The 23,409-nt window shown below is 41.2% G+C and overlaps 1 pseudogene; it reads left to right on the forward strand.

Annotated features, from left to right (window-relative positions):
- The first annotated feature begins 4,988 nt into the window (after nt 1–4,988).
- Nucleotides 4,989–6,122, forward strand: LOC148698691 (polyol transporter 5 pseudogene; annotated as a pseudogene).
- Nucleotides 6,123–23,409: the final 17,287 nt, after the last annotated feature.

Genomic DNA, 23,409 nt, shown 5'->3' on the forward strand with positions numbered 1-23,409 from the left:
CAAAACTCAAAAGAAGTTGAAGGAGCATGGTTACGGAGTTGACAACAACAAAGCCGGACTTGGTTTCATACCAAATGCACCTGTGATGATTTCAAACAAAGCGAAAAACACTAGCACTCAATTCGTCAGCATGAGCATTGAACAAGACCAAGAAAAGCCTAAACCCTCCCCTCGGACGTCGGTCTTCGATAGGATGAGCCATTCAAGCTCCAGAACTTCAGTGCTTAATCGCATTGGTGGTCAAGATCGAACCTCTGTCTTCAAGAGGCTTAACGCGCTGACATCCCAAAGCTCTGTTTTTGAAAGGTTGTTAAAGCTTAAGAAAGATTTGAAGGTAATGAGAAGCCTTTTGGAAAGAGGAAGACAACACCAAAGGAAGAAAAACTCGATGGGTTAGGAGAAAAAGACGACGTTCGAAGCTTGATTCCTTCAAGGATGAAGCGCCAAGTAATCCTAGAGGTCGACACAAAAGGACCACTGAAGGTAAGGAGGCGCATCATCGTCCACACTGGCCAATCTTCATGCCAACAAACCCAAGAGAACGGCACTGAAGATGAAATCCCTAAGAAAGATGTCACTTCTGGCTCTTTCAACTCCAAGTCTTCACCTCGACTGTTGGGGGCATGCTCCAAGTCAAGTGAAATTGAAGGATGGACTCAGGTCACTCTGAAGAAACTGCACGAGAAACATATGTCTTCTCCACAAGTGCACCAATCAGAAAGGAGGGAAATCAGCTTTTGCCAACCTCCAGGACAATGTGAAAGTGTTGGAGATAATGAAATTTCGACACAAAGATCGTCCATCCCCATCACAATGTGCGACCTCTTCCTAGAAGACTTCTTCAATTACTCGGTCAAGGCTCATTCCTATGAAGATTACGAGGAACGCCTCTCCCAGAACACCAGACAATCCTTATGCCGACAAGCTCGAGAAGACAGCACTGAAGAGGAGATCCAAGATGTTTTCCACATCACGGTTCAAGAAGGTAAAGAAGACGAAATCCCCGAGGAAGATGTCACTGCTGCACCACCACAGCTCGAAGATGGGGGGCAAGCCATGATCGATGATCTCAAGGAACTCAACTTAGGTACAAGCAAGGAACCAAAGCCTATCTTCGTAAGTGCATTATTAAGTACAGATGAGATAGAGGAGTATTATCAGCTGTTGTTAGAGTACAAAGACGTCTTTGCCTGGACCTACAAAGAAATGCCCGGCCTGGACCCTATCATCGTTGTTCATCATCTTGCGGTCAGGCCTGGAACACGACTGATAAAGCAAACTCAAAGACGCTATCGATCTGAGCTTATCCCACAAATCGAGGTCGAGATCGACAAGCTAATCGAAGCAAGCTTTATTCGAGAAGTGCAATACCCCAAGTGGATCTCCAACATCGTCATTGTCCTTAAGAAATTAGGACAAATACGTGTTTGCGTAGACTTCCGGGACCTCAACGATGCTTGCCCAAAGGATGACTTCCCCTTGCCAATCATTGAAATCATGGTGGATGCAACCACTGGCCATGAGGCATTATCATTCATGGATGGCGCTTCTGGGTACAATCAAATTCGCATGGCCTTCGAAGACGAGGAACTAACAGCCTTTCGTACTCCAAAAGGTATCTACTGCTACAAGGTGATGCCCTTTGGTCTAAAGAACGCTGGAGCTACGTATCAACGCGCAATGCAGAAAATCTTCAATGACATGCTACACAAAAACGTAGAATGTTACGTAGATGATGTGGTGGTTAAGATGAAGAAAAGATCAGACCACTTGAAGGATCTGCGAATGGTGTTCGAAAGGCTGCGAAAATACAACCTCAAGATGAACCCGTTAAAGTGTGCGTTTGGCGTCACCTCTAGAAAATTCCTCGGCTTCATCGTCAAGCACCGTGGTATTGAAGTAGACCAATCAAAGATCAAGGCCATTCAAAGCATGCCCGAGCCAAGAAACCTGCACGAGCTGAAAAGTCTACAAGGACGGCTAGCCTTCATCAGACACTTTATCTCTAACCTCGCAGGGCGTTGTCAACCGTTTAGTCGCCTTATGAAGAAAGATGTTCCATTCCTATGGGACAAAGCATGTCATAATGCTTTTGAAAGCATAAAGAAATATTTGTCAAGTCCACCTGTCCTAGGGGCACCTGTGCCCGGGAAACCACTCATATTGTATATTGTTGCTCAGGAAAGTTCAATCGGAGCACTCTTGGCGCAAGAGAATGAATCCCAAAAAGAAGGAGCACTTTACTACCTCAGTCGAACTCTCACCGGCGCTGAGCTGAACTATTCCCCAATAGAAAAGATGTGCCTCGCTTTGGTGTTTGCCATTCAGAAACTCAGACATTACATGCATGCTTACACCATCCACTTGGTTGCTAAAGCCGACCCTGTCAAATACGTTATGACTAAGCCAGTCTTGACAGGGCGACTCGCTAAATGGGCTTTGCTTTTTAATCAATATGAGATCATCTACGTTCCAGCTAAAGCCGTCAAGGGACAAGCGCTAGCAGACTTCCTTGCCGATCATCCAATCCCGGCTGATTGGAAAATCTCAGACGACTTGCCTGACGAGGAGGTGTTCTACATCGACATCTTTCCGACATGGACGATGTTCTTCGACGGATCCGCACGAGCAGACGGAGCGGGGGCAGGAGTAGTATTCATGTCGCCACAAAGGCAAATACTACCTTACTCCTTCCAACTGAATGATCTATGCTCCAACAATGTTGCTGAGTACCAAACATTGATCATCGGGCTCTAAATGGCGATCAACATGAAAATCACAGCTCTTGAGGTATATGGCGATTCCAAGCTCATAATCAATCAACTCTTAACTGAATATGAGGTAAGGAAAGATGATCTCGTCCCATACTTCCGGCTAGCGACCCAACTGCTACAAAAGTTCGAAGCTGTGACACTAGAACATGTGCCAAGAAAGGAAAATCAAATGGCAGATGCTCTCGCCAATCTAGCCTCGAGTATGACACTAGGAAAAGATGAAGTTGCAGACGTGCCAATTTGCCAAAGATGGGTGATTTCGCTCGTTAATGAAATGTCACTAGATGATACAAATGTCATCTCAGTACTTCCAGTCGATGCTGAATAGTGGAGACAGCCGCTGATCGACTACTTAGAGCACGGAAAGCTTCCAGATGATCTTAGACACCGTTCCGAAATATGTCGACGAGGACCTCGCTTCCTTTACTACAAAAGAACACTCTACCGACGCTCTTTTGAAGGAGTGCTCCTGAGATGCCTAGGTGAGGAAGAAGTTAATCAAGCCATGGAAGAAGCACATTCAGGTGTGTGTGGGGCACATCAGTCTGGACCAAAGCTACATTTCCAGCTTAAAAGAATGGGTTACTACTGGCCGAGCATGGTGAAGGACTGCCTGGAACACGCCAAAAGGTGCCAAGCCTGCCAATTCCACGCCAACTTCATACATCAACTGTCTGAACCATTACACCCTACAGTTGCTTCATGGCCGTTCGACGCATGGGGATTGGACGTTGTAGGACCAATTACGCCAAAGTCATTTGCAGGGGAAGCTTACATCCTAGCTGCAACAGATTACTTCTCCAAGTGGGCTGAAGCCATACCTTTAAGGGAAGTAAAAAAGGAAACTGTTGTTCGTTTCATCAAGGAGCATATCATCCACCGATATGGGGTGCCTCGCCACATTATCACTGACAACGGAAAGCAGTTCTCCAACCGACTCGTGGATGAACTTTGCGACAAATACAAGTTCAAGCAGCACAAGTCTTCCATGTATCATGCTCCGGCCAACGGCCTCGCGGAAGCATTCAACAAGATGCTGTGCAACCTCCGGAAAAAGGTAATCGGCCGAACAAAGAGAGACTGGCATGAAAGAATAAGTGAAGCACTTTGGGCATATAGGACTACACATAGGACTCCTACCCAAGCTACACCTTATTCTCTCGTATATGGCGTAGAAGCTGTTCTACCGCTCGAAAGTCAAATTCCCTCACTAAGGATGGCTATACAAGAAGGCTTGACTGATGAAGAAAATGCAAAGTTGCGCCTTCAGGAGTTGGAAGCGCTGGATGAGAGAAGGCTCGAAGCTCAACAACACTTGGAATGCTACCAAGCACGGTTATCCAAGGCATTCAACAAGAAAGTCCGCCCAAGGTCTTTCCAAGACGGAGATCTCGTGCTGGCATTGCGTAGGCCTATCATTACAACTCATAAGACAAAAAGCAAGTTCACATCAAAGTGGGATGGACCCTACGTAATACAAGAGATCTACACCAATAGCGCCTACTTAATCATGGCAGAAGACGGGTTGAAGATCAGCCCCATCAACGGCAGATTTTTGAAGCGCTATTACCCCTAAAGTAAACGCACCACGCTCCTGGCCCGCAAGAGCATAAACTGTGTACGGCAAAATCATCATCAAAACCATCACCCATTTGAACTACGTCATGACTTGATCCCTCCTCAACCAAGGGTACGTAGGCAACTTGAAACTTCAAAACTTCAAGTACAGTCACATCATCAAAAAAAAAAAAAAAACAAAAAAAAAATTTGGAGAATAAAGAGCAAATTCAAGAATGCAAACACTTTATTTCTTTAAAGGAATGATTTGGTTACAAAGTCGTATTACAAGGGTGAGCATCACACCAACGTCACCATTGAGGGAAAACCGTGACCAAAAGGCACTACACAACGAAATCCCGCTACACTTAATGTATACATGTTAGAAGGAGTCCTTCTACACTTAAGACTTGTGCCAAATCAAAGAAAACAGAAGTTGAGACCCACAAAAAAAAAAAGGAACCCAAATGTCAGGCCCATCCCTTCTCAAACACACATAATTGTTTTGAGCTTGCTGTGCAAGGAGCTCTGCTTCTTCTCCCGCCAAGCCCGGGCCCGGCTCTCAAAGCCCAATTTGCGTGTTCTCCTTCGTCCGTCCCTTCGACTTGCAGCTCTCCATAACACAGGTCACGGCCCATTCAAATCCAAGCCCAAGCCATGCATCCCCTCGACGTTGTCCGTACCAGGTTTCAAGTCAACGACGGTCGAGTCTTGAATCTTCCGACTTATAAGAACACGGCTCACGCTATTTTTTACCATTGCTCGGGCGGAGGGCCTGAGAGGACTCTACGCAGGCTTCTCTCCTGCGGTTCTAGGTTCCACTGTTTCATGGGGTTTATATTTCTTCTTCTATGGAAGAGCAAAAGAAAGGTATTCTGAGGACAGGGAAAAGCAGCTGAGCGCTGGCCTTCATCTTGCTTCTGCAGCAGAAGCTAGTGTTTTGGTTTCTTTGTGCACGAATCCTATTTGGCTTGTAAAAACAAGATTGCAGCCTCAGACTCCAAGGAAGAATCTATGCTACGCTTAGCCGACATCAAAGAAGCCGCGGGAATCCCCGAGCACTGCACCGACGACGTGGTTCAGGTCGCTAAACGCAGCAAAGGCCAAGACGTCTGGAAAAAGCTGCTCCTCCATCCCACGCCAACCATTCGTCATATTTTGATCTGTGCCGTCGGTATCCACTTCTTTCAACAAGCCTCGGGCATAGACGCCGTTGTTTTGTACAGCCCCAGGATCTTTGAGAAGGCGGGGATCACCAACGACGATAAAAAGCTACTCTGCACCGTGGCCGTTGGATTCGTTAAGACCGTTTTCATCCTGGTCGCCACCTTTTTCGTCGACAAAGTCGGACGGCGTCCGTTGCTTCTTGCCAGCGTGGCGGGGATGATATTGTCGCTGATGGGGCTCGGCCTAGGCCTTACGATCATTGTTCAGAACCACGAACGGATCATGTGGGCCGCCGTTTTGTGCATTACCATAGTTTTACTCTACGTCGCGTTCTTCTCGATCGGGATGGGTCCAATTACGTGGGTTTACAGTTCCGAGATCTTCCCGTTGAAGCTACGTGCTCAGGGGTGCAGTCTCGGAGTGGTGATGAACAGGGTGGTGAGTGGGGTTCTTTCGATGACTGTTATTTCGTTGTGTGAGGCCATCACGATCGGTGGGGCCTTCTCCCTTCGATCATCGACCTCCGCCATGGCTGCTGCCTTTGAATGTGATCAACAAAACCAAAGTTTGTCAACTCACACCCAAAGACTTCATCCATCTTCTTGCCTCTGCTGCTGCATTTGAATTGGAGAAGAACTTCAATGACCGCTGTCAAACGACTAGCTGATCGTGAAGCTCGACGCTTTGCACTACCTCCAAGCTCGACTCCAGCTCTCTGTTCGTCTTCGTCCTCCTCTGCGAGCCCTCTCCTTCTACCGATCAGCTTCAGCAGGACGGACACCCCTTCCTCCTCCGTCTTCTCTCGAACTCGGCCTGGGTTTTCACCCACAAACCTAGCCTTGCAGAGCACCATATATATATATATAAATAAAAAATAAAATAAATAAAAAATAAAATAAAATAAATAAATAAACAAAATAATAATAAAGAAGAAAAGTATTGATGGTGCCAGGCGCACCGAGAGCAATTATACAGAAAGAAAAAAGATGATGCATGCTACTATTAGCAAGTCAAAAGAAAAAGGAAAAGAGGAAGCAATGATGATGTTGGGAAGCAATGATGAAGGTAAAAAAAAAAATATAAAAAAAAAGGGACACACCAGTCTGGAAAGAAGAAGAAATGATGGAATCTTGGTGGATCAGCACCACCGAAAGCAAAGAAAAGAAAAAAATAATAATAAAATAAAATAAAAGGGAATGATGATGGACGACATCAAGTGAAAAAAAAAAACACATCTTGGTGATGTATATGTTTTATCTGTATTTATCACAATACACTGAATAAAATAAAGCATGTCTATTGATCTCCGAGAGATTACAAGTGCGTACAAAAAAAAAAAAAAAAAAAAAAAAAAAAAAGATGGAGCTTTCACAAAGGATGTTCACGTGAAGCCCCATTACTTGGCAAAACTCTAGGAACGGGAGGCATCAGAGCGGGAGGCATCGGAGATAGATCATTCGAGGCCTCAATACTTGGTGGAACGCTGGATGACCCAGGAAAAAGGTGCCTCTGGAGATAAGCCGTAAGCCTTTGACGGTCACTTTGAATCCGACCTTCAGATTCTTGCAGCTCATCAAGCTTCCTCTTCATGCCCGTCGAATAGTTATTTGCAAGCACGTGCAAACTTCTATTCTCGTGCTTAAGCTGTTTGATCTCTTGCTTGAGATTTTCCACCTCTGCCATCAACGATTCAACTTGACGGGAGCGAGCAAGTAGGCGTTGGCCCATGTTGGACACAGAGCCCAAACACTGAACGCTGAGAGCTAGGGACTCTTGAACGGCCAACTCATCGGACCGTCCTGAAAGCAGCCTACTATCTTTAGGAGTGAGGAGGTTCCTAGCTATTATCGTAACTGTTGTTGCATCCGTCATCATGGAGTCTTCACCTGTAAGAGGACCATTAGAAGATAAGAAAGACGGGCGCCATACATTACCTTGACGCGGCGCACCCGTATCACTGCTGAGACTCAAATCTAAGCAAATGTTAGATGGGTTAGCCATTTTCAAGGGTGTTAAAAGAGAAGGGTTGGATGGAGTAAAATCTCAAAGGGCCGTTAAAACAAAATACACCGAAGATGATGTTCACGAATGGGCAATCTTCAAAGTGTGCATGTTGGAGGTGATCGATACCTCTATTAAAAGGAAAGGCGACACGACCACCGATTCAAAAAGCCAGATTTTCCTGCGTAAAGTTCGGCGACGCTCTCTCGGCTTTTCAGAAAACGCGTGCAACTTTGTCAAAAGATCTCTGACAAAGCCGCATCCGCACTACTACTTGCCATTCAGAAATCAAAGAGGCGTTTGTTCAGAAATCGAAGAGGCGCTTGCTCAGAAATCGAAGAGTCATCACTTTTTTTTTCAAAAAGCCTGATTTGCTGGATCAAAACTTTTGTCGACAATGGTAAAGGAGCAGTACCACCACTTGCTATTGGGAAATCCTTATATATGTCGACCTTCATCTTTTATGGCAAGGCAGACCTGCAAAAAATGCCCAATTCTTCCTCACCTCTGAGGGCGCACTCCCAGCAAAGCCTCTCGAAATACTCAATTTTTTCTTCTTCCCCAAAGAAGATACCAGATGCCTGGAGTACAGATGAGGCAGGAGGAAACGGTAGATCGAAGCATGTGGAGACAAGCACAACAAATATATGTGCTGATTCATTCGCTGCTTCTTCAAAAGCAAAAGTATCTCATATCAACAAGGGCGAAAGCAAAGGTATCTCATATCATGCTTTTTCCCTGTCTTTTCCTTTGCCCTTGTTCTCACCTGCCAAGACAAGGGCAGAGAAAGCAATATGTCGGAACCTCAACTCAAACTTGCGCTGCCACCAAGAAGTGATGGTCCATTAAAATGCAAGGTTTGCATTTCACTCCTGCATCAGAGGACAAATACTACAAGAGAAGATGCTAAACCTGCATAAGGAAATACCACTTCTGCAAAGGGAGCAAGTAAGGCAAGTGAAAATGATACATCGAAGCATGTGGAGACAAGCACAACAAATATATATGCTGATTCATTCGCTGCTTCTTCGAAAGCAAAGGTATCTCATATCATGTTTTTTCCCTGCCTTTTCCTTTGTCCTTGTTATTACTCGCATGGCAAAGAGAAAGAGAGCAATCAGCCGGCACTTGGAGTCAGTCATCCGATCTGGAACCGACCACCTGGAATCTATTCCCTGGTTGCTTACCTAGCGTTGCTCTCGAGTAGTCATCTTCAAAGGTTGATACACTTCCAAAGAAGGGACCACATCTGCTTGGAGAACAGTTAAGACGAGTGACAATGAAACATCAATCTTGTGGATCGTCAGCAAACGCAACAACTGCATATGCTGAGTCATCCTCTAACCCTCTTCAAATATGAATTGGACAGATTGAACAAAGAAACAGGTCATCACCTCCACCTCGTGCTTGCCTGCCATGTGTCTGAATCCTGAAACCGCTCATGGTCTTACCATTACTCAAGATCAAGCCTCGATGGCCCTTGAAGAAATCACAAGTCCGATTCAAAATCAAGTGTTCACCACCCTTGAATCAAGTTCAACTCTAGATAAAAGGAGTTAAGTTCAGACCTTCGGGGGAGACCAAAAGAATCCTCCAGCCCAGTTCAAGATTAAGCCTGTGGAAAATCAACGATTGGAGGAAACCAGAAAATCTTCCAGTCGAACTCAAGATCAAGCCTCGATGGCCCTTGAAGAAATTTTCAGCCTAATTCAAGATCAAGCCTCAACGGCCTTTGGGTTGACATCTACATTAAGGGACTTCAAAACGCATCTTCTATACGTGACAAGCACATGTCTACGACGCGCCTTGAAGTGGGGGCATTTGTAGACGTCAAAATTTCGGTGAAATGAATGTTGACCAATAATTAAAATTTCAACGCTCACTTGTCACATAAATTTTACATGTAGCGTGTGACTCAACGAAAAATCGAAATAAATTTTACATGCAGAAATGATTTATTTCATCTGATTATTTAAATCCAAAAATCAAGTTTTGGAATTCTATAAATAGGAAGCCAAGGCATTCATTTGTGGGGAGAAAGAAAGAAAGAAGAGAAATTTACATACACACCAAAACCTTGAAGCCTTGAAGCTCTAAAGCTCTCAAGAAAATCCCGAAGGATCAAGAAAGCACTTTTCGTTCTTCATCAAATCCTCCTTCAAGGTCAAGCCCCAACGGCCCTTGAAGAACTTTCACCGACTTAAGATCAAGCCCCGACAGCCCCTTGAAGAAAGTGTTCATCGTTCATCATCCGTTCATCCTAAGATCAAGCCCCAACGGCCCTTTGGATCAACAATCTCAAACAAACCTATACACCCATTCTTCAAGATCAAGCCCAACGCCCCTTGAAGATCCATTCATCAACTGTTCATCCCTAGATCAAGCCCCGACGGTCCTTTGGATCAACAGCTCATCCACAAACCTACACCCTACGAAGATAGAATCAGAGGATCAAATTACAAAGAGATTGTAACCCCAAAATCATTAAACACAAAAATATATTTTGTACACCGTATTCTTGTTTCTTGTTTCAGGAATTTTTCGTGTTTATAGATATGTTTATTCTTCTCAGGAAGAAGTATAATATACAATCTTAATCCTAACCAAATAAGGAAGAATAATTACATGAGATTACAAAGAGATTTTTCCCAGATTACACGGGATCCATCCTAAACGAGGAAATACTAAATTATAGGAAACTATACAAGTCAACACTCATTCTCAAGTTGGTGCATATATGTTACACATGTCCAACTTGTGTAGAAACTTAGAGAACTTTTCACTAGAAACTGTTTTGGTGAAAATGTCAGCTATTTAATCTTTCGTTCTAATTGGAGGCACTTCAATTATTTTACCTTCTAGCTTTTCTTTAATAAAGAACCTGTCAACCTTTACATGTTTAGTTCTATCATGTTCCACCGGATTATGAGCAATATCGCGAGCAGCCTTATTATCACAAAACAACTTCATCGCTTGACTATGTTTGACACCCAAATCTTGTAGTAATAGTTTAAGCCATAAAATCTCACAAATACCAAGGGCCATACTTCTGTATTCTGCTTCCACACTCGACCTTGCTACTACTCCTTGCTTCTTCCTTCTCCAAGTAACCAAATTTCCACTAACAAAGGTGAAGTAACCTGATGTTGAGCACCTATCATCACTCGAATTGGCCCAGTCAGCATCCGTATAACCTTTAATACTAAAATGACCATTCTTCTTAAATAAAATCCTTTTTCCCGGACTTCCTTTCAAATAACTCAATATTCTCATAACTGCATTCATATGTTGCTCTTCTGGATCAAGCATGTATTGACTAACGACACTCGAGGCATGAGCAAGGTCTGGTTTAGTATGTGCCAAATACATTAATCTTCCCACTAACCATTGATACCTCCCTTTATCTACAGGTACTTGGTTTAAATCAATGCTCAGCCTCATTCCTTCTGCCAATGGAGTAGTCCCTGGTTTGTATGCTGACATGCCATTTTCTTTTAACAGGTCAAGAATATACTTTCTTTGTGACAAGAAGATTCTTAACTTGCTCCTTGATACCTCAATCCCGAGAAAATATTTTAGAGACTCAAGATCTTTCATCTCGAATTTTGTACTTAAATATTTCTGTAAGGCTGCACGCTCATTCAGATCATTACCGGTAACTAACATGTCATCCATATATACAATGAGTGTTGTAAGCTTTCCATTCCGACGTTTCAAGAACAGCGTGTGATCATAGTTACTTTGCTTATATCCAAATGCTCTCATAGACTTGGTAAATCTACTGAACCAAGCTCTTGGGGACTTCTTCAACCCATACAATGATTTTCGAAGCCTTCACACCTTTTGTCTATGCATATCTGGAATGCTACTCCCTGGTGGGAGTTCCATGTAAATATTTTTTGTGAAATCCCCATGCAAGAATGTATTCTTCACATTGAACTGCTATAATGGCCAGTTAAGATTTGTAGCCAAGGACAACAAAACACGAACTGTATTGATCTTGGTCATAGGGGCAAATGTATCTATATAGTCAATTCTATATTTTTTTTAGCATATCCTTTTGCTACTAGTTTTTGCCTTGAAGTGATCCACCATCCCATCAGCTTTATACTTCACCGTATAGACCCATTTGCATCCCACAAGTTTCTTGTCAGCTGGCAAGTTTGTGATCTCCCAAAGAATGCTACTTTTCATTCATTGTTGCTTGCCAACATGGATTAGCTAAAGCCTCATGCACACTGTTAGGCATAGATACAGTAGATAATTGATGCACAAATGACTTATTTGATTTTAACAGGTGACAGGTAGACACATAATTACTTAACTGGTAGACACATAATAACTTAACAGGTATAACACATTAGACTTAGGGTTGTGCTTACTCACCAAATACCTAATTTTACATTTAGGGTCGACTTCATAAGTAAATTTATGAATACCTTGGTTGACGCGATCAAGGGGAAGACGTGGTGGTGGTGCATCCGGGATTGAAGAGTATTGATTACAGTTATTGGGATTCAAGATCGATTGTGAGGTAGTTGGCGACATGACTGTTCGGTGGTGAGAAAACTGGAAGTGAGCTATCAGGCAGTGAATTATCTGGCGATGTCGACTTGTCCCTTTCAAGGTTTTCAACATTGTTTCCATGTGAATGATCACCACTTGTCTCCAAGACATTAACATTTAGCTCCAATTCATTCACATCATTGTTTACGTGTGAATGATCACCACTTATCTCCAAGACATCACCATTTAAATCCAAATCATCCACACTATCTAAATCTAGAATAGTATAATCAAGAGTTTGAACTTCTGTCTGATTCTCCCCCTGAAGTGAAGACTCGAGATTGGCAAAGTACATACCATTCTCATGAAATGCAACATCCACAATGACAAACAATTTCTTCGTCAGAAGGTGATAACAACGATACCCCTTTTAATTTGAGGCATACCCCATAAACACACACTGTAAGGCTCGAGGTTCAAGCGTACTTCTCTGCTGTTTGTGAAGATGAATGAAGGCAACACAGCCAAACACATGAGGTGGAAGGTTAGGAACTGTAAGAGCATCAACATATGAAGAGAGAGTCTGAAGCAGTGTCTGAAAGTCGACTGATAGGGAAGGAACACAATTCATGAGATATGTAACTGAGGTGGGAGTTTCTCCCCAAAAAGATAACAGGAGACGTGCCTCTAGCAAAGAGGCACGAACAACCTCTAAAAGCTGACGATTCTTGAATTCTGCAACACCATTTTATTGTGGAGTATATGGACATGTAGTCCGATGAACAATACCATGATGATTAAGAAAGACACGAAGTTCAGAGTTTACATATTCACCGTCATTGTCACTCATGAGAACCTGTATTTGTGACTTATATTGTAGTTGTACCATTTTGTAAAACCGCTGAAACAAAGAAGTAACTTCACTTTTGGACTTCATCAAACAAACCCAAGTCATACATGTGCAATCATTAATAAAATTAACAAACCAATGAGTATCACCAAGTGTAGTAGTTTTAGATGGTCCCCAAACATCATAATGAATTATCATAAATTAGATTGAACTTTTATTCAAACTAGGCGGAAACGAAGTATGATGACTTTTAGCCATTTCACAAACACCACATTTAAAGTTAGAAATATCATGCTTAACAAATAGGCTAGGAAACAACCACCACAGATAGCCGAACGAAGCATTTCCAAGTCAACGATGCCACAACCAAATCTTCGAAACTTTATTCTTATCCCCCTGATTTCCTTCCACTGCAAGAGCTTGAGTCAACAGTCGAGAACTGTTCGATGTCAGCTCCAAATAGTAGAGCTTCCCCTTCCTAATACAATAACCAATCATCTTGCGAGTCCGAATGTCTTTAAAAACACAAAAAGAAGGCCAAAAAATCACAAGACAATGCAGGGCGACAGCTATTTGAGAAACAAATAATAAATTATAGTCAAGAGAAGGAACAACGAGTACAGAATCAAGATTCAAGGTATCAGAAAGTGAGACATTGCCTTCCCCGATAATGGGGGCAACATTACCATTGGTTATGGTTTTAGATCTGTACCTGTCTAGAATCACAAGTCATATGTTCAATAACACTAGAATCAATTATCTATGTATTATTCGTAACAGATGCAGAAACCTTTAACGCCTTACCATCGTTAACTGTATGTTCAAAATGTACCTTAGTTTCACCAATCAATACACGTGGCTTATTACATTCGGGATGACGAGTCTTGTCCCAATTAACAGTATAGCCAATAAGTTCTAAACAACGATTTTTAGAATGTCCTCTCAAGCCACAATAAGGACAGTTGTTGGGCGGATGATAGGAAAAACCACAGGTCCGAGCAGTAATGATTTCATCACGAGCCATTTTAATTGCAGCGTGTGGGCCACAAAAAAAAAAAAAAAAAAACAAACAAAAAAACAAACAAAAACTCAAAAACAATGTTTTCCCCTTTTTTTTCTTTTTTCTTTTTTCTTTTTTTCTTTTTTTTTCTTTATTCCTTTTTTTCTTTTTTCCTTTTTATTTTTTATTTTTTTTCTTTTTCAACGCTTTTGCATTTTCCTTTTTTAATTGTTTCCTTTCTCTAGACTTCCTTCAATTCACACAGATATCAAAAGTTTGCAGTGGATGGGACTTGTGCAAGCAAAAGAAAAAAGAAAAAAAAAACTTGCAGCAAATGGTTCGTGGACTGATGCGATGGTGGGTGCAAGCAAGTTGAGTGGCGGATCAGACGTGGCTGGTTGGTTCAGGCAAAGAGGTTCGGCAGCGGAAACGATTGTCGGGTTCGGATTTTGGATTGCAGCAGGCGACAGCCAACAGTGGCAGATGTGGGGGTCTAAGTTCTAGGCATCAACACAATTCATATAGACTTCGATGCAACGAAGCAAACGAACATGAGGGTTCGGTCCAGCAACGATGGTGCCGCTCACTAGTTATATGGCGCATAGCATAACTAGCGGTGTGGCTAATGATCAGACAGCGTGCTGCACAATCTGGTCGTGCGGCTTGGTGATTTGGATTCTTCACACAGCAACGAGTTTTTTTTTTGCTTAACCTAGGCTCTGGTGCCAAGAAGAGAATGCTTTAAATGATATCTTTATTCTTCTCAGGAAGAGGTATAATATACAATCTAAATCCTAACCAAATAGGGAAGAATAATTACAGAAGATTACAAAGAGATTTCTCCCAGATTATATGGGATCTATTCTAAATTAGGAAATCCTAAATTATAGGAAACTATACAAGTCAACATACAGGTGTTCTGAAATATTTCAATGTAGGCATAGGCGATCTTCTTTTCTTGTGTGAAACTCCTATTAGAGCCTTAGAGGAAGTAAAGTTTTGTGTTCACAGAAACTACATAGAAGATATGTTGTTCATTCCGCTGTTTGTTTAAAAGATTAGGAAGGAAAGTTATGGGTGGGTGAATTAGGACATGAAAATGAGAAAGGAGAAGATATTATTGTTGTGCACTCATGAGATGAACTTCCCTTGCAAATGCTTCTATCCTTTGTTTCTACAAGTTGTTGTTGCCTATATTGGAAGTATTTTGAAAATTTCTTGCAGATCTTTTGTGTTTTAGCAAGTTGTAGCAGGACATGTTCTAGCTTTTCCATATTATTACAGATATGAAGATCAAGCGGATGTCTCAAATTGCAAGACTCAATAGTCTATTTCATACTCATATTGCTGCAATCTCAGGCTTGGTACCCACTAAGATTGAGGGGGGATGTAGACATATGTCTCTTTATCATTGCCACATCAGCCTAAGTAGTTAGAATGTTTGTTAGGTGGTTAGGGGATTTGCTAGTAGTTAATTGTTACTTTGTGCTTAAGTAACCTTGTATTGTTCAGTATATAAGGTGCTTCAATTTACAAATGTAATGAGTCAATCATCTTTTTAGAAATATAGAAATATATAACTATCTTTTCTCTCTGAAGTTTTTATCTAATTCTTCATTTTCCTTTGATTCTTTCGCAATGTAGTTAACAAGGAGGTGATTTTTTTTTTTTGGAATTCAACCTCCTTGCAACCACCCCCACCATCTGTACAAAAACCTAGATAACATATCACCGATGTTGATCGGACGTGGAGAAGGAAAAAGAGAGAAGGAATACTTGGATGTGGATTTTACGATGCGTAGGAGAAGAGAAGTTGGAGAAAGCGAGCGTGATTTGTGAACCGACTAATTATACGGGGTTTTGGAGAGTAAAATTAGCGGGTGTGAGGGGAACTAAATGGTGGGATAGGTTTAGTGTATCCGATGCTTAATTTGTACAAATAAGCACCAAACAACTACTACAGTATTATTAATACTATTCGATCGTTTATATGACATGCCAAACAAGGCTTAAATGTATCTCATCTCTATTAGAAATATGATACAAATGATATTATACATAAATGGTAAGAATAACATTTTTATATCTAAATTCAGAATTCATAAAATTAATATTACTAGTAACCTGGCAAAATTCGAAGAAAATTAGTGAATATTAAAAATGGGTCATTCAATCTTATCAAACATAACGAAAAAAACTATTAATGAGAAGGCATCACCATTGTGTGTGAAACTCATTATAATCAGAGACATGCATACATTATCAAGTACAGTTATGTACTAGGAGTAGGGCCAGGCATAAAGCGGTGACAAATACAACGGCAGAAACTTTTTTAAAAGGCCCACCTAAACCATGGCACATCAAGATTAGGGGTGGCCATAAAAACCACCAAACCGAGAAACGGAATCGAACCGTGATAAAAAAAAACCATAAAAAACCGCGTTGACAAAAAATATCAAAACGTGAACAAAAACCGAACTGAACCATTTCAAACGGTTCCGGTTTGGAAATATTAAGAACTAGACCGAACTACTTTTAATATAAATTATTGTTTTATTATTATTTTTATATAAATAAGACATTTTTCCAAGAAGACCATGTGCATAAGCCCAATATTTTTCTTCACTTCTCTCTCCCTCCTTTGTTGTTTTATCACTTTTCTCCCCTACATTATTTTTCTCCGTTCTTTTCCAGTATATTATACATTATGTACATTTTAGTTTTAGTTTAAGGTCTACACTTTGGTCTTGATATGAACCTTTCTATCTTTTGATTTATTATATGCACACTTTCTATCTTCCGGTCACAAATCTCCTAGATCTAGTAGTGGAAACTCAAATTTACTTGAATTTGTGGTTGAAATATGTGTTTGGTCTTAGAAGTAGAAAATTAGAAAAAACATATATATAATTTTGGTTGGAACCGTAAACCGGCATGAACCGAACCGGAACCGTTATGAACTGAACCATACGGTTTTAGTAATAAATATAAGCAGAATTGCACCGTTGAAATTTTCCGATTTTAATTCTATTTTGAAAATGAAACCGGGGCGAACTGGACCGTGCCCACCCCTAATCAAGATAACCCTCTCCTTTGGTGGGAGAGATTCCATTAATTTAATCAAATGACTTGCTGAATTTTAAAAACTCGCCCATTGAAAAATAAATATTGAATACATTGTCTGACGAATACTTCACATTGCGCGATGAAAAATTAATACTTCATCGCGTAAATTCCAAAATAAAAATTAATTCGAGTGCCCAACTTTTCGTTCCAATTTAAATTTAAGACTGATTGAGCGACGAATCTACCTTAATTGTGACAGCCCGTCCCGGAATTTTTAAAACGTACGTGTGAAAGGACGATTTTGCCCCTAGTGTGATTTTTACGTTGTGTGGTTGTTTTGAGCTTGGTGTGGTTGGTTGTGGACCATACACATTTCCCTACACATTTCCCTTATCCTTTCCCTGCCCTGCACCCTGTCCCTTGCCATTTCCTTTCCCCATTTGTATGGACACACCCCAAAACCCTCAAAATCTTCACATATCGAGGAAACAAAGTACATATTCATGCTCGTGAGGTCCGTAGAAGGTAAGGATACCTTCGTTTTCACGTCGAACTCGGGATACCCGATTTTTGTCACTGTTCATGCACACGTTAATTGTTGTGTTTTTTGGAATTTCAAGCTTGTAGGAAGCTTGGTGAGGTCTTTATGAGACTCGAGGTGGTTCGTTTGAAGGTTTTAAACGTCGGGATCGTGAGTTTTGAGGTTGGTCGGAGTTGGTGGTGTTTTCTCGGTGAGATTCTGTGTGTTTTAGCACTTGAAAGTGGTATGAATTTGTTCCTCTCGTTGTAAGCTTCATTTTGGTACCAATTTTGTGAAATTTGGTTGAAAAACGAAGAATATACGAAGTTTTAAAGATTTCACGATTTTCCGGCGCCGGCGGCAGCGCTAGAACCTCGCCGGAGAAGACGACAGAATATTCCTTACGGCGTTAACGGAATCCGTTAAAGTTAATGGAATATTCCTGATGGCGTTAACTGACGCCGTCAGTGTGCCAGGCACGTGCCTGCGCGTGGCCGGCGCGTGTGACGGTGAAATTTTTTTCTAAAAATATGGGGATGTTCCTAAGGTTGAGTAGATCACGTTGGTGTATTCATACACCCCATTTGAGCATTGTGTGAGAAGTTATTTCATAAGGTAGGTTATGTGCTTTAAAATTAACGTTTTTATAGTTGTTTCGCATATAGGTGATACCTATCCCGAGGACGAGCGTGGTCACTCAAGGCAAGGGGGTTACGACCCTTCCATACCAGTGAGTGGGCTTTTGGTTTTCCGTATATACCTATATACTTACGTTTTTCCCAGAAATTGATTTGAAACATTATACGTTATATGCCATGCCTATAGTTTGTTATTTATTTACGCATTATGAGTTGCATATGTTTATATATGTTTGGTGCTGCGGAAGCACAGGTAAGTGCCAGGTGAGTTATGATTTATGTTTACATTCAGTAGTGATTTGAGATGCATAGAGAGCTCATAACCTGCACCCCCGGTGTTAGTGCTCCCGCCCAGAGTTAGGCACAGTCCTTCACGTGATGTTCACCTCCCGCACCACACGCTCATCTTGGATCCAAGTTAGGTGCACAGGCTTGTCGTACAGACTACTTTAGGTGGTTCCGACTCGTAGGTGACCGGCGATTATTCGCTCAGCCTTCACGTGATCGTAGCACTTGAGCGTACTTATATTACACCCAGGCTTGTCGTACAGACTACTTTAGGTGGTTCCGACTCGTGTGCAGGTCTAGTTAGTGGGACGGAGATTTGAGCTTTAGATTCAGCCGTACAGGTCACGTTAGGTGACTCCGGCTGACATTGATGTGATATTACTTTAGCACTTGCATTTTACTTCGAGGTTTTGGCATAGCATATTTTTCCGAGCATGATACATATGTATATTATTTTTCTGGGAAGTATACAAGTTTTACGGCGAGGGGTTAGAACTTATTTATGAAATGGTTTTTGAAAAGCTTTGTTTTTGCCCACTCACGCTTTTGTTTTGCACCCCTCCAGGTTCTAGTTGGCTAGCATGTTTGGTGGCTTCCCTGAGGATTTCCCCGGCATATCTAATAGACTATCACCAGTGTAGAACCACCTTCGGGTATGCTTTTGTAGTATCGTTGTCTCCCAGACTGCATTAGGTCTTCGTGCTCTGAACTTTGTGTTCACACTTACGCTTGTACTTGTTTGTTATTACTTTGTGTAAAGCTGGTTCTTTTTATTTATTCGTACTATTTTTACTATTATTTTATTTAGCTTCCGCACTGTGCACATGGTTACGTCACTTCCACGTGACGGCTAGCATGCCTTGATCTCGATCGAGGTGTGTCATTAATCCATCGTCACGCAAGTTCCAAAAATTTTAAAACCTGCCAAATTTGGCTTACCTTTGAAATTAAAAACCTTGCGCTACAATGTCATATTTGCGAGACGAAATTTATATAAGGAAAATTAATGAAAGGGTTTGAAAATTTTGAGTTTCAACGATAAGGACAAAATAAAGGGTAAAGTGAATAGTACCAAGATTGATTTTTTAGTGTAAAAATGTAGTTTTTTGTTAAAGTGAACAGTACCGATAGCTTTTCGTTAAAGTTCCCTTTTATATATTTGTAGCATAAGTGCTATTTAATTTGTTTTATTTAGCCTTTAATTTATTACAAATTTAATATATACAAAATAAATAGAATACAATTAATATTATTAAAATTAATTCACAAGTTTACATTAATCCTCATCAAACTATAATAAATGTCACAATCGTCACTTTCATCATTTTTGGTATCTCATTCCTCCTCATCGGTTGGTACATCAACATTGTTGTTCGGGGCCTCAGGTGCATTGTATATTGACAAGTCACTAAGGTCAAATGTTAGACAATATTAGTATCTAGAGTGTTTCTACACGAATTTATATTGAAGTTTCAAGCTGTTGGTCAACGAAGTTGTTGTCGGCATCGTTAATAGGATCTCAGTTCAGAATATAATACATCCCTCTGTGGTCAATCTTCTGAACAATTTCCATCCTCTCCTAGCTTTTGGGTTCGATGTAGAAAATTTGTTTGGCCATCGTTGCTATCGTCTCGCATAACGCTTCTATTCCTATGTGGGTTTATATCAAACCAACAACACTTAAAAAGAATCACTTGGCAACAATCTTTGTAAAGCAATTGCACAACATTGGTTAATTTGCTATAGAAATCAATATCTGCAATATCGCCCATTCCCAGGACATGTACCCCTCTATTTTTAGTGCACAACTTGTCATCACGAACCGCCGCCCCCCAAAAACCTAACGCCATATTCATGACTACCTAAGTACAATAGCTTAGGGTTCAGATAGCCAAGTTGTATAATTCCTCAGTGTAAGCAGGCGAATTCAGTTCCTTCAATTTCTTCACCTAATTTATTACAAACAGTTAACATGTTAGTTTTACCAAATGTGAGCAATTGACATGAAATTACAATTATGAAAATAGACTAAAACAAAGACAACTTACTTGTTTGAAAACCAATGAGGAAACTTAGGAAACTTAATGGTGCTTCTAGGCATATAAATGCGAATGATATTCCTGCTTCATTAACTCTAAATGCTAATTCAGGTATGCCATAATCTCGTCACAATTGTTAAGTACAAACCAATGCACTATCTCCATGTCCCCTTGGATAAACGACTCACCTAGTACTAGTTCACCAAAGGGTCATCCGATTTGGCCAAAAACAGAAAGTTTTTCCTTCCTTACTCCACCATTATTATTGCGCTAAGGATGATTGAATGCCATCTCAACACCTTGTAGGTACATAGCACAGTATGTAAGGGACTCATACAACCCAAGCCTTCATAATTGATTTTTCGGGCTTTGTCCCTATTCCATACACTTTTATTTAATTCACTGAGTTGTCTGTAGAAATATAATATTATGATTCAAATTAATTAAATCATCAATTAATCACGAATTAATAAATTTCTGAAGATGAAATACCTTTCTATTGGATACGTCCATCGATAGTTGGCAGGTCCGGCAAGCATTGCCTCATCCGACAAGTGAATCATCATGTGGATCATGTTTATGAAGAAAGATGGAGGAAATATTTGTTCAAACTTGCACAGGACTTCGACAATGTCATTATGCAACTGTTTAACATCGGACTTTCGCAATGACCTTGCTGATAACTAAGGAAAAAAAAAAAAAAAAAATCTCTCCAACAACATAATTGGCTTAACCACATCTTCGGGTAAGAGGTGTCGAAAACCAACCTGGAGAAGGCATTAGAGTATCACATGACACATTTTGATAAGTTTTTTTGCTACGCATACAAGTCTTAAACACACACTCATTTTTTTTAGATGTACCGACTTAAGCATCGAAGGTCCATTGACCAAACTCCCCCTTCCCCTTCCCCCCACCCCACCTTATGTGTGCGCAAGGTTTTGGTCATTGATCAAAGGTGTTGATTGTATTGTAGGTACAAATTCGTCAAAACTGAGGACGACGAATTTTTACGACCACACTTATTACTTAAAAAACAATCTCACTTATTTGGATAATAGTATAATACTTGTTTGGTGCACTTTTTTTTTTTTTTTGGGTAAATTACACAAAATTACCTTAATTTTGAGTCAAACCACAATATCATACCTCAAGTTTTAAATATTGCAATGTCATACCTCAACTCATGAATTCATTGCAACGTTAGACTTCCGTTAAATTTTCTGTCAATAGGCAACTCAATCCCCTAAGAGCACTTCCAGTGTAGGAAGGCCCCCCTGAACAATATGCAACTCAATCCCTTGAAATGAACAGTAACTGACCAAGTGCATATCCACTCTGAAATTGCATAGCCTACACAATTCAATATTAAAATATTAGCATTTGTTATTTTATAAAATAACAAAAGATAACATTATTTTTAATTTCAAATAATAATAAAAGATTAGTTGAAAGTACTCAAAAATGTTGAAATGTAAAGTAAAGTGAAAAGGCATGGTTACGTATTTATAGAAAAAAAAATTAGTTTTTTATATTTTTTTAATTAGTTTTTTTTTTTTTTATAATTTTTAAATAATTTAAATTGTGGCTTGTGGCTTACGTTAAATATGCAAGCGTTGGGCTAGGCTATTATTGCCTAACTTCTCTATCAGATTCGCTTTGGATCCAATTGTCTGAGTAAACTGGAGTGTTTTGGAGAAGGGAGAGTGGATTGGGTTATCTTATCCAAATGGGTGTTTTTATGCACCAAATTAAAGGGGCCTACTCCCGTCAACCCCTCGAAACCCCTCCTGCACTTCTCCAAAACCTCCCGCCGTCACAGCCTCCACCAAGTCCTCTGCCAGTCCACCAGCACGCAAACCATTTCCCAGCTCGCACATCAGGAACTTCGCGTGATAGCGGCAACGACGCCGACCATTTCTTCAACTTGGAGTTTGCAGAAAAACCCAAGAGCTCTGTGGAAATGGGGATTGTACGGACCACAAGGACGTGGAGGCCCGAGCTCACGGCGTCGCTCACACGTGGCATAAGATTTCAAAATTGGGGAAAACATTGAAAATGATATGGATCAGGGTTTGTAGGTGCATCAGTCGTTGGGAGATAATAATTGGGACAACTGGTTGTGCAGGCTGCATCTTAATTTCCTAGAATAAACTGAAGCATTGGGTCTTTTCCTGAGTGCTCGCGACTCAAGCCGGTTGTGGATTGAGCTGCAGCTGCGTCGCGAGGAAGGTGATTCGTTGTTGTTAGACAAATAAGGAATATGGTTGGAGTCCTTGTGTAATTGTATATAATATTATTATTGGAAGAATAAGCCGTCCTACAGCCGTCCTACCTTGTCTTACCTACACACTAGCCGTCCTACAGCCGTCTTACCTTGTCCTACCTACACACTAGGACGGCTACCTTGTCCTACCTACACATTTGTATCATGTATATATATCCTTGTAATCTTGTAGAGAAAAATTAATGAGAAAAAGCATTTTCTTCCATATTTTCTACATGGTATACAGAGCAGGTTTATAACCCTAGCCCTAATTTTTTTTTCGGCAGCTTTCTCTGCCGTTCCCATGGCTGTTCGTGGCCCGTCCCGTCCCTCCTCTGCTCGTCCTCCCCTCCACTGCACCTACTGCAATTTTGATTATCATATCCGAGACACCTGCCATAAACTTCATGGCTATCCCGTTGGCCATCCCCTCCATGGCCAACCGTGGCGACCACCGCGCCGTGCCACTGCTTCCAGTTTTTCCCGCAGCTATGCACCTTCCAGTCCTCCCCGGCAGCCGCGGTTTTCTGCTTCCCGGCCCCATAATTTCACCCAGGCCCATCACGTGCAAGGCACCCAGGCCCCCGCCTCCTCTTCTACTCCAGCGACCCACCAAGTGCACGGGGCCCAGCCCACTTTGCATGACTTGCAGCTTGCCATTCCTGACCTCTCTGCCGAGCAGCACTCCCGTGTTCTAGCTGCTCTACGTGACACTACCACCCCTCCTCAGGCCAATG

The sequence above is a fragment of the Pyrus communis genome, chromosome 2, assembly GCF_041283825.1.
Source record: "Pyrus communis isolate YQ-2024b chromosome 2, ASM4128382v1, whole genome shotgun sequence".
NCBI lineage: Eukaryota > Viridiplantae > Streptophyta > Magnoliopsida > Rosales > Rosaceae > Pyrus > Pyrus communis.